We start from the raw sequence: 17,375 nt of genomic DNA on the forward strand, positions 1-17,375 counted from the left end.
ATAATCCTAAATCTATGGTTCCTTGAAGATAACATAAAATATGTTTAACTCCATTCCAGTATCTCGAGTTGGCTTAGAACTAAAACGTGCCAATAAATTTAACGCAAAAGCAATATTTGGTCTCGACATTGTACCAAGTACATCAAAGCCCCAATTGCATTGGGATATGGTACTTCAGGATCAAGTATCTCTTCATCATATTCTCTAGGACGAAATGGGTCCTTTTGGGGATCTAGAGACCTTACAACCATAGGGGTGCTTAATGGGTGAGCTTTGTCCATGTTGAAGCGTTTAAGTAATCTTTCAACGTACGCTGATTGATGGACAATTATTCCATTTGCTTTATGCACAAGCTCTAAATCAAGACAAAGTTTGGTTTTACCTAAATCTTTAACTTCAAACTCCATTTTCAAATACTCAGCAATTTTAGCTAACTCTTCTAGAGTTCCGATTAAATTTATATCGTCAACATGAATTGCTACATAGCAAATCCGGTTTCTGATTTCTTAATAAACACGCATGGGCAGATAGGATCATTATTGTACATTTCCTTAATTAAGTACTCACTTATGCATTGATACCACATGTGATCGAATTGCTTTAACCCGTACAAAAATCTTTGCAATTTTATTGATAATAAATTACGGGAGTGCATACTTCAGGCATTTTGAATCCCTCGGGAATTTTCATATAAATATATGAGTCTAATGAACCATATAAATATGCCGTCACAATGTCCATAAGACGCATTTCTAATTTTTCAGAAATTACTAGACTAATGAGAAAACGAAATGTAATCATATCCATCACAGGTGAATATGTCTCATTATAATCAATCACAGGTCTTTGGGAGAATCATTAGGCAACAAGTCAAGCTTTATACTTGACAACCTCATTTTTCTCATTTCATTTATGGAAAAATATCCATTTATATCCAACGGGCTTTACATTATCGAGGATATGAGTTACAAGTCTAAAAACCTCTCATTTAGTTAGGGAAGCTAATTCAACCTTAATTGCTCCCTCCCACTTATGTCAATCTTGCCTTTAATGGCATTTAATAATAGATTGCGGCTCACAACCATCATCCATAATTTTATGAGCAATTGAGAATGCAAAAACATCATCAATGATGATTTTATTTCGATCCCAAATCGCATTACAATATATAATGGAATTCTTAGTATTCTCGAGGTTGGTGTTCCTTTCATGGATTTGCGCCTCTTTAGGCGCAATAAGCTCTTTGGGAGCAAGCACAACGCCAAGCTCTTCTGGAGCGGATTCCTGATTCTTTCCCCTTCGTTTTCAAGGAACAGTATCTTTTGATCATATCGGTCTACCATGCTTCAAGGGTGGGGGATTTTGATCCATTTTAGCATATTTTTCAAGAACAGTTATCCTAGCTAGAACATTTACAGCTGAAATATGAGATTTCGTTACCTTAGTAGCATAATTAAATACATCAAGAAGTCTATTGGCAATAGCCTGTAAATGAATTATGCGCTACACCTCGTTTTCACATTCAGGAATCTTTGGGTCTAATTGAGATAAATTTTTCTCATTCCAGAAGAAAACCTTAACTGGTTTTTGTTTTGCAGTCATGGAAGTTATAAGTATCCCAATTGATGGAAACTTAGTCTCATCGAAATGACAATCTGCAAATCTTGCAGTAAAAAAGATCACCGGTAATTGGTTTGAAGAACCTAATAATAGACGGTGAATTAAACCCAACATAAATGCCTAAACGACATTAGGGACCTATTTTCATTCATTTTGGCGGTGCTACAAGCACTTGTATTGCACAACCAAATGTGCGTAAATGTGAAATATCTGGTTCTTAACCAAAGACTATTTGAATGGGAGATTGTAAAAGACTAGCAATGGGGCATAATCTTATTAAGGTTACCGCATGCAAAACTGCATGACCCCATGCTGTATCGTTGAGATTCGTTCTCAATAATAGAGTGCGGACAATTATTTGGATAAGTTTAATCAAGAATTTTGCCAATCCATTTTGAGTATGAATATATGCAACCGGGTGCTCAACCTCAATTCCAAGTAAAGCACAATACGTATCAAAACTCTTTGATGTAAATTCACCAACATTATCCATCATTATGCTCTTAATTGGATAATCAGGGAATTGTGCCCAAAACTTTATAATCTGCGCAAATAAACGTGCAAAGGTGACATTGCGAGTAGATAATAGGCAAACATGGGACCATCTATAGGATGCATCCACCAGTACCATAAAATATCTAAATGGTCCACTTGGTGGTTATATTGGTCCACAAACATCACTCTAAATTCTTTGCAAGAATAAAGGGAATTCAAGATTAACCTTTGTTATAGAAGATTTGATAATGAGTTTTCCTTGTGAGCAGGCCTCACAATTATAATTTTTGGACAACAATACCTTTATATATTTTAAAGAGTGCCTTTTTGTATTTTGAATTATTCTACGCATCATTGAAGCGCCAAGGTGACCAAGTGTCACGTCCCGAACTCCGAGTGCATGCATATCCCTTTGTGGTCGATACAATTTTGCAACATCTCAGGAACTGTTGCCGACCTATTCATTTTATCAAGCATGCAAAGGCATCATAAACTCCAAACAACACAAAAATGGGAAAGCAAACATAAGTTTATATTTTCACAAACCACACATATTTTTACAGTAACATTTATATACAGAAGAGTCTAACACGATATGGTGTATTTCAAAATGAAGATCTTCTAGGTTATCTACGCTCCAAGCTCCTCGTTTATGGGCCAAGTCTCTACCTGTGTGTGGTACCCCAATCCAATAGGGTCGCCACAGTGTGCTTTCCACTCTGATACCTTGACTTGAAGGTCTATAAGTCCTGAGAGTTTGTTATTTACTTTTAACGGTCCCGATGCAACGTAAGAGGTATAGCCGAAGCAATTTCACATCTCCCCAACCCATTCATTTCGAAATGATGCACACTTACAAGACATTTTCATAAGATAAACTGAGCACTTTTATTTACATAACTTGATGGACAACATGAGTTGGTACAACAAAAGGCCAAGGCTTTTCTAAAACTCGGCTATAACCAAAAGTGCCCAACTCTACAACAGCCATAAACTTCAATCCATCGGATAGTGCTGGCAGTCCAAAAAAAAAAGCTCCATCAGTTACTCATCACCCGAGGTCAATCACATCCAGCCCGGTCCATCGGCTGGCAGTGGCGGCAGCATCCCCATCATAATCCCGTCACGGCAAACATGCATGGACAGGAACTCCTGCACCACGGGGCCTTCAGGTAGACCCACATGATACATAACTAGGACTCGAACGCGGACGAACACCAACCCTCGCACACCGACATAGATGTGCTCTGAACACGAGCACTCAACATCAACCGAGATGCCATAAAATGTGCCACGTGTGACAGGTAACAGAGGCATCTCTCAATCTGAAATGTTAGTCCCAAAACGGGGTGAGTACAACCACTCAGCAACAAAAGATTCAACAAGCTATGTCGAGCATGACAATCAGTATCAAATTTCATACAAGATAGACAAAGCAAGAAATCAAGGGATAAATGAATATCAATATCATGGAATTCTTCAATATTAAAGCAATTGCAATTCTATAAGAATCATATGCTACATAATCAGATCACATATCATTTATTTAGCCTTCAAAAGATTTCATTCCCCAGAGGACCAATGTTTATGTCCCTCCAGGCATTCGCATCCACTCTAGCATCGCGAAAGCCTCCGGCATTCAGCCACTAAGGCCACCGGGCATCCAGAGCATATTACGCCTCTAAGCATCTCGTACCCCACCTGGCATCACAAGGAAAACCTCCGAAGCTCACCATGAGGATGGTTGCTCGGTCATTCGGGTTTACATACCGACAAGCATACAACCGGGCATCCCGAAGCTCCTAACGCATACCTCCAGCATTTAGCCTCTTAGGGCCACTGAGCATCCACAAGGCATCAACTCTTTCGATCCTTTGGACCTCCCGACTCCCGGGGCATCATTAACCCGAGGGTTCAATGGTAACAATTAGCATTTTAATTCACAAAAGCACCTTCATACATCAAACAAGATATCTCATGGACCTTTTATCAATCACAAGGTTCCACCATCAGCATCATCATATCACATAGCAATTCGAAATATATTTATCTATAGGACAAATTTCATGAAGAACACCAAGTCAGATTCCTTACGTACCGAGGGTAAAAATCTCGATTTTTCCTAACTATCATTCTGTAAAATCACCAGATTTGGTGTTTTCATAGAAAAATCATTTCGATGGTCATCCCTTATTCTTTTATTCTGAATTTTTGATATGTTGTTCATGAGGATGTGCCCTAAAACTTTCATCAAGGAATCAAAGTCGAATTGTGGCTAGATAATTACAGAAAAATCGAGGAAGCACCAATGGTTGTTCTGTCCCTTGCAAAACAGCTTACTAGCCAAAGGGAAATTTGCTCATATTCCATGGATTTCAACCTCCAACACCCACAAGCAAGTATATACCAGCATACTACATTGCAATATACCCTCTTTACTTCCCAAAAATCCATCATAGTCAGATCTTTAGATCTTAATTTCCCTTCTAAAAATTCGAAATCCAATACATGCACTATTTCTGCTTTGCTTCAAGCTCTAACTTCATCTAGTGTAACATGCAGCTCTAATTTCTACACTTCCTCACATCTACTAACATTCCACAGACAATTCTAACATGCAAAGGCATAGATAGGTGAACTTCCACTTGCCTTGATGTCCTACGGTTCAACGGCGTGTGGTGAGACGGCAAGGAGTGCGCGGCTCAACGACGGCAGGCTTGAACGGCGTCGATGGCGGCAACGCACACACACGGCGGGAGGTGATCCTTCCTTCTCCTCCCTTGCTATCCACACTCATGCTAAACTCTCCTCCTCTCCTTGCTTGGTTCACTCTCAAAATTCTCTCGGTCTCTCTCTCCTCTCTCACTTCCGAAATTCCCCTCCCCCTTTTTTTTTGGTCTTTGATTAACAAATTAACTCTATTTTGCATGTAGGAAATTAATTGAATGGAGATGTAATGGACAAGTGGTAAATGGGAAAGGACAAGTGGAGGCAAAATTGAAGACAAGTGTTGGAGGACATGCACTCCCCCCTCCCCTTCTTGATCCGGTTGACACCCATGGGGGGTCTTTGGGCTTGCTTAGGCCCGAAATCTTGGGCCCAAGAGTCCTTAAAATAAGGCCCAAAATTCTCTTTTTTTATTAAGCATTTTATTTCTACCGAATTTAATTTAATATCCTAAAATTAAATTGCTTTATATACAAGTATATATATACACTCCAAATTCTCGCGTGCCATCCAACATCCTTAAAGGTCTAATTTCAGCATGTATAATTCTTACGCAAGACCGAATTCCATCCTTTTGGTTCAAAAGATAAAATTAAAATATTAATCCGAATGAACAAATACAAATTAATGCATGTAAAATAAAAACAAAGCCACAGTTCGGTGACTGTCGCCTATCCAAGGGTTGTCTAAAATTTTGGATGCCACATTGTGACATTCGATTTTCCAATTCTATTTTCAATAAATTGAGGCAGGCATTTTGTCAGCACGCATATAGTTCTTTTCTCTAAGTCGACCACTCATGTGAAAACTAGTCTATCAGTTGAAGCCGTTAAGAGATTCTAATACATCAAACTCGAGAATTTGATCAGAAAGCGACCTTTCGACTAAGGTAATCTGCAAGGGTCATTACGGCACAGTTAAAAATCGATTAAAGACCGGAGATAGGTCGACTCGATAGAGGTATGTGATCAAGTGTGGGTGATTCCACCAGATCGTACAATTCTTGTCGATCGGCACTGGATCGACTTTTTTGTTGTTTGGGTACCATGTGTCTGTATTTGAAATCTTGAAATTATCACGACAACCGAAAGTCATCAATGTGTCAAAAATGCACATTGTGGACCACAAGTCAAATGCATAAAAATTTCTAAAAGTTACCCAATAGATCAAGACGCGCTAGTATCGTACCAGAGTGAAATTAATCATGAAAATTGAAAGCGAATTCAGAAATTGGAAGTCATGTTGTGTCACAAATCATTTTAAGAATATTGACTTATCTTCAGAAGATTTTTCATACAAACCGAGTTTCTTGACAAAATAATCAAAGTATGGTTAATTTGGTTCGGGAAAATTGGTTGGTTTGCTTTTGGTTGTATTTTTGGAATTCAAGATGATTCTATGGTCAAGTAAAAATGTGAATTGAAGTGTGGTGAAATTGAATTAATTTATGGACTTCAATTTGATTCAATTAGAAGAGAATTGAAAGAATGTGATGTACAAAGTTTAAAAATTCATATGCCACGGCGGAGGAAGAAATTGGACCCATTGGAAGATTGTTGTGGAAGCTTGGTGTGAGTGGAGTGTGACATCATGTGATGTCATGGTGGGGCCAAAGTGGAGAAGAATTAGACAAGTGGCAAGAGCCCATTGGCCCTTAAAAAGTGGGGTTTTCCCTTCACCCATCACCATCATCTTCTTTCTTGGGTTTTGTTTTTGAAATTTGGAGGAGAGAGAGAGGAAGTGCGACCAGACCATCAAGCCTAACGCCCCCTTCGCCCACTCGGCTGCCAGCTCGCTGGTCGCCAGAGCCGTCGCCATTGCCGCTCGTGCGCACTCGCCGCAAAGTTCGTCCGCGCGCGCGGAGCTCGAGCCCACCTCTCCTCCTCTGTAGCAACGTCCCTGGCCGTTGTCCTTCGTCATCTACTCGTCCAGGCCGTCATCCAACCTTGTCAACTGCCGTCGAAGCCAGCTCGCCACCGTTCGGTCCCCGGAGCAGTCGAGGTCGCCATAGCGCGCTCATTTGTGCGAGTCATCCCAACCGCGAGCTCCTACCATTTCGCCTCTGTCCCGCCGTCTAGGAGCCTCATCCGTCACTGCCCTTGGTCGCCAGCCACTATCGCAGCCTCCATCACCAACGTGGTGGTCTTCCAACTCACCGGAGAGCCATTGCAAGCCAGCTGAAGCTAGCCTATGTCTGCTACTGCTCCACCTTCATCCTCCGACCAAGCCTTCATCCGGCATCCCAGCAGCTGCTCGCCGTCACCAACGCCGCTGTGAGCCACCACCAATCACCGCCCAAGCTACCGTTGCCCGTTTTCGCCAGTCCCACGCCCAACTGATGATCGGAACACCTCCGACCGAGCTTGGACAGCAGCCGGAATTCCAAACTAGATCCAAAACTTCAAGGCTCATTTCAGGTGCCTTCCGGTCCTCTTTTGGTGTCGCCCCATGGAGGTTTGTCGATCGCCTCGCCGTGGACTCATCGAAAAGCAATTCCGATGAGTTTAGCTCACTAAACCTTGATTAGAGGGTTAATGATACTTTAGGTGTGCTTAGTTTAAGTTAAGTGAGTTTAGGTTGGTAGATTGATTTATTTAAGTATAGATTAGATTAAGGAGTGTGATTAGTTTAGTGTATGTTTAATTAAAGCTAAATTGATGTTTATGTTAGTATAATGGTGATTTAGCTTTAATTGATTATTTTTGAATAAATAAATATTTCGAATTATTTAATTATTTAATAATATTTTATATTATATAAAATTATTAAAAAATTATTTAATTATTTATTAAATTTCGAAAATTATTTCAGGACCTTAAATTCTCAAAATTTCGCGTTGATCGCTACTATGTATTCAGATTATGAATTTGATGAGTGGATATTGCAAATTGAGTGTTAATTGTGAAAAATATGTATTTTATTCAGAAAATCTTAGGTGTCGAGTTTTGATACTAAAATTGGATTTTAAGGATTTTATTAAATTGTGGGGTTTGAAAAAAGTAAGATATTAGCTTTCTGGTTTGAAATTAACGTGTCCCCACACACGTGAATAATTTCTTGGAAATTTTTAATATGAAGAAAAAAAGGCCGGGATCACTATTTTAAATGGAAGCATTGAGTGAAATGCAAAGTGCCATAGGCCGAGTATTAATTTGTTGTGTGTTAATTAAAAGGAAATTGTCCTAAGCTGTGAGTTTGATGCCCCTTACAACGGGCTTGGGTCGTTGTTGATTCTGGGCCTATGCTTCTTCAGGAACGCCGTATACGTAGTGATGAAGCCATGCTCCAAGGTAAGGAGACGATGCCTGGCTAAATGCTAGTAGATAGCCCTTGTGTGGCAGTGAATAACAATTGGAACGCATGCTGAATGATTTGATGTGTTGGATTATGGGGTGGAATTGTGTGGCATGGTATGAGACATGTCATAACGATTTAGTCTTATAATCAGGACTCATATGGTTGTTAGTTATGTAAAAATATTGGCGTTCCGGTTGTTTGAATTTTATTATTATATATGCTTGAGTAATATGAACTGTGTTAACCTATAGGAAAGAATTGAGGCTAAAGTAAGTCTCATTGTTTGTGATGGTGTGACTAGACCACCATTTGGTGTATTTTCTTTCTAATAGGGGTTTAGGGGGCGAACTTGCTAAGATAATGTCTCACCCCATTGTGGGCTTACATTTTCAGGTCCCTAGTGGACGAAGCGCCAGTTCGTTATGGTTTGCATTGTAGAGTTACAGAGGTGAAGTTTAAGGATTGGAGATCATGTTTGATTTGTAGGTCGTAGGATGGTCTATTTTTATAAGTCAACCTTTTGTAGACTTTTGATTGTAGATTTATGTTTGTAAACTACGTTGGTTTATATAAGTGATTGGTTGTGAAATTGTTTCCTATTTTTCTATCCCGTATTTTATTGTCCGGGGTTTTATAATATGTTTTTGCATGTGCATATAAAATGAATGGGTCGGCGACGCATCCTAAGAACGTCGCAAATTTGCATAACCATGGTGGGATGTTCGTGCGCTCAAGGTTCAGGGCATGACATTACCTACGACCCTACTAGACTCTTCGATAGATTAGGGTGAGTTGTCACCCATTATCCAAATCAGACGATAGACCCGTCAATATCTGGTAGAAGTTACTAAGGCATCTATACTCCATTGTGTGTAGTCCTCTACTCCTTACCTATTCACCCTCCATCTAGGGACCTGAAAATTTTAGCCCATTATAAGGTGAGATCACATCTCTGCGAGTTCCTCCCCTAAATCTCAATTAAAAGAAGAGTACACTCTACATGCAATTTAATCACATTTCCCAAAACTCCCTTAAGACTCGTATTTTTCTACATGTTAGTGTAAATCAAATCGTACATAACAATATCGAGATCACATATCATATGAACAATTTAACATGTGCATATGTAAGGATATAAATATCAAAACAATTATACGAGCCCCCAATTACCAGACTAAATTATTATAACATGTCTCATACCGTACCACACAATTACATCTCCTAATTAGGTCTCTCCCTTTCAATCATTCATACGTCTTAAATGATTTTAATACATTGGCCCCAACCAAAACAACATATAGCAGTCTTCCGGTATGATTGGGCATTGTCTCGCACCATCAAGTACGGCAACATCCACATCTAGACGGCATTTCGATTAGGAGCATCGGTCCAACTTCCACTGTGACCGACATCCGTTGACTTTGGGCATTCCCAAAAGAGCATTATCCGGCCCCAAAGGCTCATGACGGATTCTTATGTGATATATGCATTCACCAAATACCACAATTCAATGATGAATTACATATTTCATTCATAACATCAATTAAGTAAATTTCCAGCAATAAACACCTTGAGAACAGTTACAACTTACTACTGACCGGAATTGGTAGAATTGTCCATTTGCGCACTTCCGAGTTTAAAATCAGAAACCAAGTCAAATGAGTTCGAAATTTTTTTAAACTTGAGTATGTTCTAAAAGACATCTTAATGGACATTTTTCATGAAGACATTGAGACCCAGATCCTTCTGAATTCAGTCGAGTAATTCATTCAATCCAGCACCAAAATTGAGTCCATTTCTAGAAGGTCTATTTTTCGAAATCAGCTTAGTTTAGGGTCCAAAACAAGTCCGTTTGATTTGAAATTCGAGTATGTTAAACTAGAAGAGATATAAAAAAAAATAACTTTTGTGAAGAAACCATTTAGAAATTCGAACCCTAAGGATTAGTAAAAGCCCTTAGAATCCCAACATGTCAGGACTTCCAGTATAGTCTGACTTTCTGTTTAAAGATAACGGAGCTAAAATATTTTTCTTTTAAATTCCCAAAATTCCTGAGAAAAATATATGTTATGATTGAAGATGTCTAAAATATTTCTTCAGAAGGAAATCACTTCGAAATCGCAACATATCTCAGTCTACAAAAATAGCAAACTGTAAGTGTCAAAAATCAGTTCTGGAGAACAGCCCCTGTCTTTGGCTAAACTATCTTCTAAAGTACTAACTTGCTATTTAAACTACAACTAAACTCTTCCATGGCTAATCTAGCCTTTCTAAACGAACACTAAACTATATATAACATCATCTAAATTTTTTTTTAACTTATTTAAATTCTTAAACAAAGGTACACAACCCCTAATCAAATCTTAGGAAAACAATTCACCTAACTAAGAAAAACCAAGGATGCACTTGTTGATTGAGTGACAGCAGCGAAGCTGCAACCTCTAGGGACGCCGGAGTAGCTTCAGTTAGCTTGGAATAGGGCTGGGAAGCCTTCGGCTCACGGCAGAGAGGGCTAGCTCTCGATTGGTGGAAGCCGAGTGATGAAAGACTCGCAACCGCAAGGGCGCGGCTATGACACGGCGACGCTAGCTCACTTGCCAGCGGCTGAACAGCAACACATGGGAAGGTTTTGGGTCCTTCGGTGGTGAAGTTGGGTTGCAACAGAGGAGGGGTGTGTTGAGGTGTGGCTACGACACCAACGGATAGAGCTGCAGAATTTTCAGTATAGAGAAATTGGAGCGGCGCCTGTTCGAGTGAGCTGTTGGCTTACTGGCTAGGGGGTTTGGTCCTCAAATGAATCTCAAGACAGAGAGAAGTGGAACATGAAGGGCGGTTCGGGTCAAGGATGGTTGCTGCTCCATCTTTGGCAGCACCGAAACAGGGGACTTCTCTGTTTTCTTACTGCTGTTTTGAGCTGGTCGGCTAGGAGGAAGACAAAACAGAGGATTGCAGCTTAATGAGGAAGGAGACAAGGGCTTTTCGGCTAAGGGAAAAGAAAGAAATGAAAGAGGAAAATAAAGGAAAGATAGAGGGAAGTGTTGCATGGTTGCAATGGGAAGATTGCACGGATAGGAAGAGAGGAGGAAAAGAAAAGAAATCCATGGGGCCCCTCACCACAAATTCCAAGTCACATGGTCATTTTTCCATGGAAAATGGTCCATGTCACTCTCATGAGGTCCACCACCCTTAAACACACCTATTCAACTCCAAATGAAACTCAAATGTTGAAGAAATCCATGGTGTTGAGCATTTATACGAATTTGCCTTTTTTCTAGAAGCTCCCCCTTTTTTTTTTCCATTTTACCATTTCACAACTTAGCTAATAAGGATAAATTCTCATTTAAATCCCTATAATTTCTCTCTCTAAGGGTTCCACAATAAAAAAACCAAAAGTCTATTTAAAATAAGGCATTTCTTCCGATCCTTTAATTTGTTGCATTTGGAAATTTTCACTAATAATTCCCGTCGTCAATAATTCTTGGAAAGATGTAACAATATTCCTAAAATTAATTGTGACAGCTTAAAGTTCTTAATTTATGAAATCGGAATAAATTTCGTAGTTAAATTCAATCAGACGTGGTTTCAGCACAACCTAAACTATTATGTAGTTTTTGGGAATTTTCAGTGCAATTGACCCGTGACCGATTATTTTCAAGGCACAATGTACAGCTTCGACTCATTGACTATCATCGGTTATCGTGAAAACCTCAAGGTTTCATATACGAGCACAGGGTACCAAAACGACAGAAAAATCAATTTAGTGCCGATAGACGAGGACTTTGTAATTAGATGGAACCACCCATGCCTAATTACATACCTCAGTCACATCGACCTATTTCCGGTCTCTGATAGATTTTCGACTGTGTCGCAATGACCCTTACAGACTAACACGGTCGAACAGTCGATTCCTGATCGAATTCTCAAGATTGTTACATTAAAATCCTTTAATGGCTTCCCCAACTAGTCTAGTTATCTTTTAAGTAATCGGCTTAGAGAATAATACTATAGATACGTCAATAAAAAGCCCGATTTATTTAGTTGAAAACAAAAGTAGAAAATCAAACTGTCACACCAAGGCGATCATGCCACAGTCCAAACTGATCAAGAACTACCAATCTCCAAGATGTGGTGGTGTAGATTTCAACAGTTTTAATCATGACACAATACAAACCCATAGAAACTTCTCATGGATGGTCTTCAGGCCCATTTTATAAGAAGAAATGCCAATATATTCCGTATCTTGCTCATCATCTTTGAAACTAAGCAGATTCATTTATGATCTAATGTTTAGAAACGTATTCTCAATATGCAGGATGGTGCCATTTGCCAAAAATTGTGGCATTCCCAAAACTATCAATAATCGGAAGAGGACCTGATATTGTATGGATTTGTGCCTTACACAATGTCATACTTGAGAAAAAGCATACTACGAAATATAGTATGTATTATTGCACTATTAAACAAACAAACATCTTCCTTTTTATCAGTATTTTCCATTTGCATTTATGTTGACAACTTCATGTGTCAAATATCATAAAATTTACATATTAGTTATAGAATCAAATAAAATTTCAAAATAAATATTATATAAGGTTCATAATCATTTTGTAATCATATAAAAGAACAATAAAAAGTAATACATTTAAAGCAAAACAATTAAAAAAGAAATTATTATCATTGAACTTGAAGTTCAAATTATCATCCACCAATATGATGACTTATCAAAGTAATCAAAGGTTCTCAAAGAAATTAGAGACATCTAGAGATGCATTTGTTACTTCAGGAACAAGAAGAGTCCCATCAACGGAGATATTGTTGGCCTCAACAGTTGTTATGGTAGTAGGATTGATTTCAATGGCATGAGATTCACCACGCTTGCTTGTATTTTTCAAATAGATCAACAAAATGTTTTGGCGTACGACAAGTACGTGACCAGTGCCCAATCATGTCACAACAATGAAAAATACTTTCATTAATAACCTTCTTTGGCTTCTTTTCTTTGTCATGATTCAAGCCAAAGTTAGATTTCCTAGGGCAATTAAATTTACTACAATCCCTTTTAGGATTATGTTCTTGCCTGCACTTATAGCCCTTAAAATGACAAGTGTTTTTCTCAAAGTTAGCATGTGTTTCAAGCAATGCTTTTGAGTCAGCAGGTCTAAGATCATGATTTTTTAGCAATAATTCATTAGTTTGCTTAGCAGTAAAAATCATAGAAATTAATTCAGAGTATGTGACAAATTAACGCTACCGATATTGTCATTGCAATATAATATTCGAAACATAGAAGGTGGAGAAAGTTTTCTCTAACAATTCCGCATCAGCGAGTTTGATACCGCATAACTCAAGCCAAGAAACAATATCAAATAAAGCATAATTATAGTCAAACACTGATTTAAAATCTTGCAGTATGAGATTTTGCCAGTCATATTGTGCTTGAGGGAGGATAACAGTTTTGGTATGATCATACATATCCTTCAACCTTCTCCACAAGATTTGAGGGTCTCGAACAGATAAATATTGTATCTGCAAGCTCTTATGCAAATGACGACAAATAAAAATAAGCACATTTGCTTTATCTTTTGCATTTGAGGTTCCATCCTCTGTAATTGCATTAGTGAGACCTTGCTCTTGGAGGTGCATTTCCATGTCAAGGCACCAAGATAAATAATTATTTCCACTCACTTCCAGAATGTGGAATTTGGGCTTTTCAATATTTGTCATAATCCTTACAAAAATAAATCCTTAAATTAATTAAAAGGATTTCCAAATATGCACTGCCACTTCAAGAGTAGAAAGATACTTTTAGATTTGAAATTTGGTTTCGGGTCAATAAAAATGAAAAATTGATAGAAAAAGATTTAATAAAAAGAATACATACATTGCAAAAATTACTTACTCAGTCATTAGATCTTCATGCTGATAACGTGTTGTTAAATATTGCATTGCAAATATATAATTAAGAAAATAGAGAGATTGAGTAGAGAAAATCATATACTAGAGATCATAGAGAAAGTCAGAGAAGAAAATTTTATTTTTAGTGTATGACTGTTATATATACAACAAAAACTAAGCTCCTATTTATAGGAAAACAAGAATGTACTTATCATTAATATCAATGTATCGAATGATACATGTATTGGATAGGGAGATGAACGCTCATTATATAGGGAAATGTACTTAGAATGTATGATACAAATGTATCATAATAAGTACATTAGATAAGATGAATATAATGAATAATCATTCATGTATTTCATAACAAAATCGACATAATTTATATTGCGTAATTTGCTTTATTCATCACATCAACAACAGAATAAAAATCACACAAAGCAACTTTATACAAATGAAGCAATCACATATATTCACTTCGGTTTATTTGGGTTCGATTCCATCACTCATGGTGTCGGAATGCTTGTCAAGTTCGACGAGGCTCAAACTAACCCAGTGTTGGGAAAATATGGCAAACAATTGGGTAGAACAATGAAGTTAGACTTTGAGGCGTGATTCACTTTTTAATGAATTATTTGCTCCATAGTGTTGCCAATTAGCACTGGCAAATTTCTTACATGATATAATAAAGTTTTGATTGAGAATAGTAGATAGCAATTTTAGTATTTCTCTAAGGGAAACAATGGCTGTATTTTCTTTTAAAAAACAAATGAAATTGAAAGAAGAAGATTATAATTGAGCAGACATGTTCAACAATTAATAGCAAAAAAATAAAATGTTATATCCGAACAAATACAACCTTTCAAGGATTAAGAAATTATATCTGAACAATTACAAAGTTTGAGATAACTGTTTCTAGAAATAATAAAATTTGAAATTAAATAAGTAAAAAATAAAAAATAAATTGTAACTTAGTTATGAACAATCGCACCGTTTTAACAAAATACTATGATTAATTTTTATAAAAATAAATATGATTTTTAATAAATAAAAAGAATTATTGTTGTTTAGTGCTAAATTTCGCTCATGTGCACACTCATATCCTTTTGATATGAAAGAAGGCACCTATTAGTTTGTTTGTAAAACAAACTACTAACAATCCCTTACTTTGTTTATAAAACAAAAAAACATAACTAATATTGTTATTTAATATAATATCGGAATCAAATGGAGTACTTATTTCTTGAAACCAAGGTGTTAAAATTTATTTAACATTTTTTCAATGTAATTACATTAACTCAAAGAATAACCCTTGCTATATTTGATTTTTTTTAACTTTAATACCCAAGGTAGTATTCAATTTACCAAATTGCATGAAAGGGCAAAATTGTAAATTAATATGTAAGGGCAAATCAATGAAATCATAATTCCAAAGTGGCAGAACCATAAATTTAACATCCAAGGGCAAAATTGTAATTATACAATAGAGAAAGGAGCAGAAATAAAATAATATATGGAGGGGCAGAACCGTAATTACAAGAAGGGCAGTAAGCACGGTGCCTTCACTACTATGCATGCGCTAGCAATTGCACCACAAGCATGTGGATCCCACGTGCCAAGCCCTTTGGCGTGTGTGAATGTGTGAATTCATGTGCTTCCTCCCCTTTCGCACCTTTGTACCAATTTTCTCCGTTTTTCACCCCGTTTCCCATCACACCTTCCACATTCTTTATGGGGAAAATTCAAAAACCAATATTTTTTATCTTTATGATTTTTCACAATAAGAGGAATGAAGACATACATTTATTAATAGCAAAACTTTAAGAAAAAACTATTTTTGAGCAAACCGCATGAATAACCTTCTCTTCCTTAATTCATGGTACGCATGAAGCACTATAGCAAATGGGAGACCATCGATTAAAAGTAGGTCTTAAAGGTGAAGAAGATTTGCAACAAAATGGTAGAGATGAACAACACAATCGACTAGACATGCGTTAGGTCGTTGTCCTTGGGTAAGTAGTTGTTCAAACGCTCTAATCTTAAGAGCGCTCTTTAATCTAACTCCATTGTTGCACAAATAATTCCTTAAAATTGTTATAAAATATGATGAACGGTTGGGTAAAATAATGAAGTTAGGCTTTAAGAAGTAATATCACTTTCTTTAAGGAATTATTTGCCCCATGGCATTGCCAATAGTTATTGACAATTTTCATACAAGATACAACACAGTTTCAATTGAAAATATTATATCGCAATTCTAGTATTTCTCTTGGATTTCTTAAGGGAAACAATTGGAAACAATATCTATATTTTCTTTTGAAAGAAAACGAAATTGAAAGAGGAAAATTATAATTGAACAGGTTCAACAATTTAGAGCAAAAAAAGAAGAAGTTATATCCAAACAGACATAACCTTCTAATAATTGTGCGAACTTTAAGATAACCGTTGATAGAAATAATAAAATTTAGAATCAAATAAATACATATAAAATATAACCGTAACTTCTTTATGAATAGATTTATTGTTTCAATAGGATGCTATGATTAATTTTTATAAAAATAAATCTGAATTTAATTAAATAAAAATAATGATCGTTGATTAGTGTCAACTCTTGTCCACGTGCGCACTTATATCCTTTCGATATAGGACAAAGCACCTCTCAATTTGTTTCACAAACAAACTACCAACATTTGACTCCCCACAACATGGGCTAAAAAGTACTAACACTCTCTATGAACTTTCATATCATGTCCAACACTCTGTTATGTGTTTGATACGCTGTCACGAGTGTCAAAAAATCTGACATGTGATCAACTGTTCCTGACATGCTCTGACACGTGAATCCGAAATTTCAATATGTACGGGCTTAATTTTTAAAAAAATTCAATATTTGAGTGTCAAAATATAAATATATATATAAAATAAAAATAACAAAAACAATAAAGGGAAAGAAGAAAAATTATCTCACTCTTAGTTTCTCACTTCTTGGCCTTTCCGTGACGATCGAATGCCCCTCCTATCGCTAGCGTTACTCCTCTTGTCGATGTCGCTCCGCTACCTCCACAGCTCGCCCCACTAGCTGATGTAGCCACCTCCGCCCCAAACCCTAACTCACCCTAACTCCACCTCCACCTCTTGTAGGCATCACCCTGACCCCATCTTCGCCTCTTCGCCTCACTATTCGTTTCGTTTTGCTCATTTCAGGTTAGCCAATTGCATTATTCTACTTTCTTTTTCGATTTGGTATCTTTGGTCTTTTTGTAATTCAATTTGGGATTTGTTTTGCAAACCCTAGGGCTCGTTCGGGGAAAAAAAGGGGATTTAGGTTGAGTTTCGTAATT

This window comes from Eucalyptus grandis, chromosome 11 (assembly GCF_016545825.1).
Source record: "Eucalyptus grandis isolate ANBG69807.140 chromosome 11, ASM1654582v1, whole genome shotgun sequence".
In the NCBI taxonomy this organism is placed as follows: Eukaryota; Viridiplantae; Streptophyta; class Magnoliopsida; order Myrtales; family Myrtaceae; genus Eucalyptus; species Eucalyptus grandis.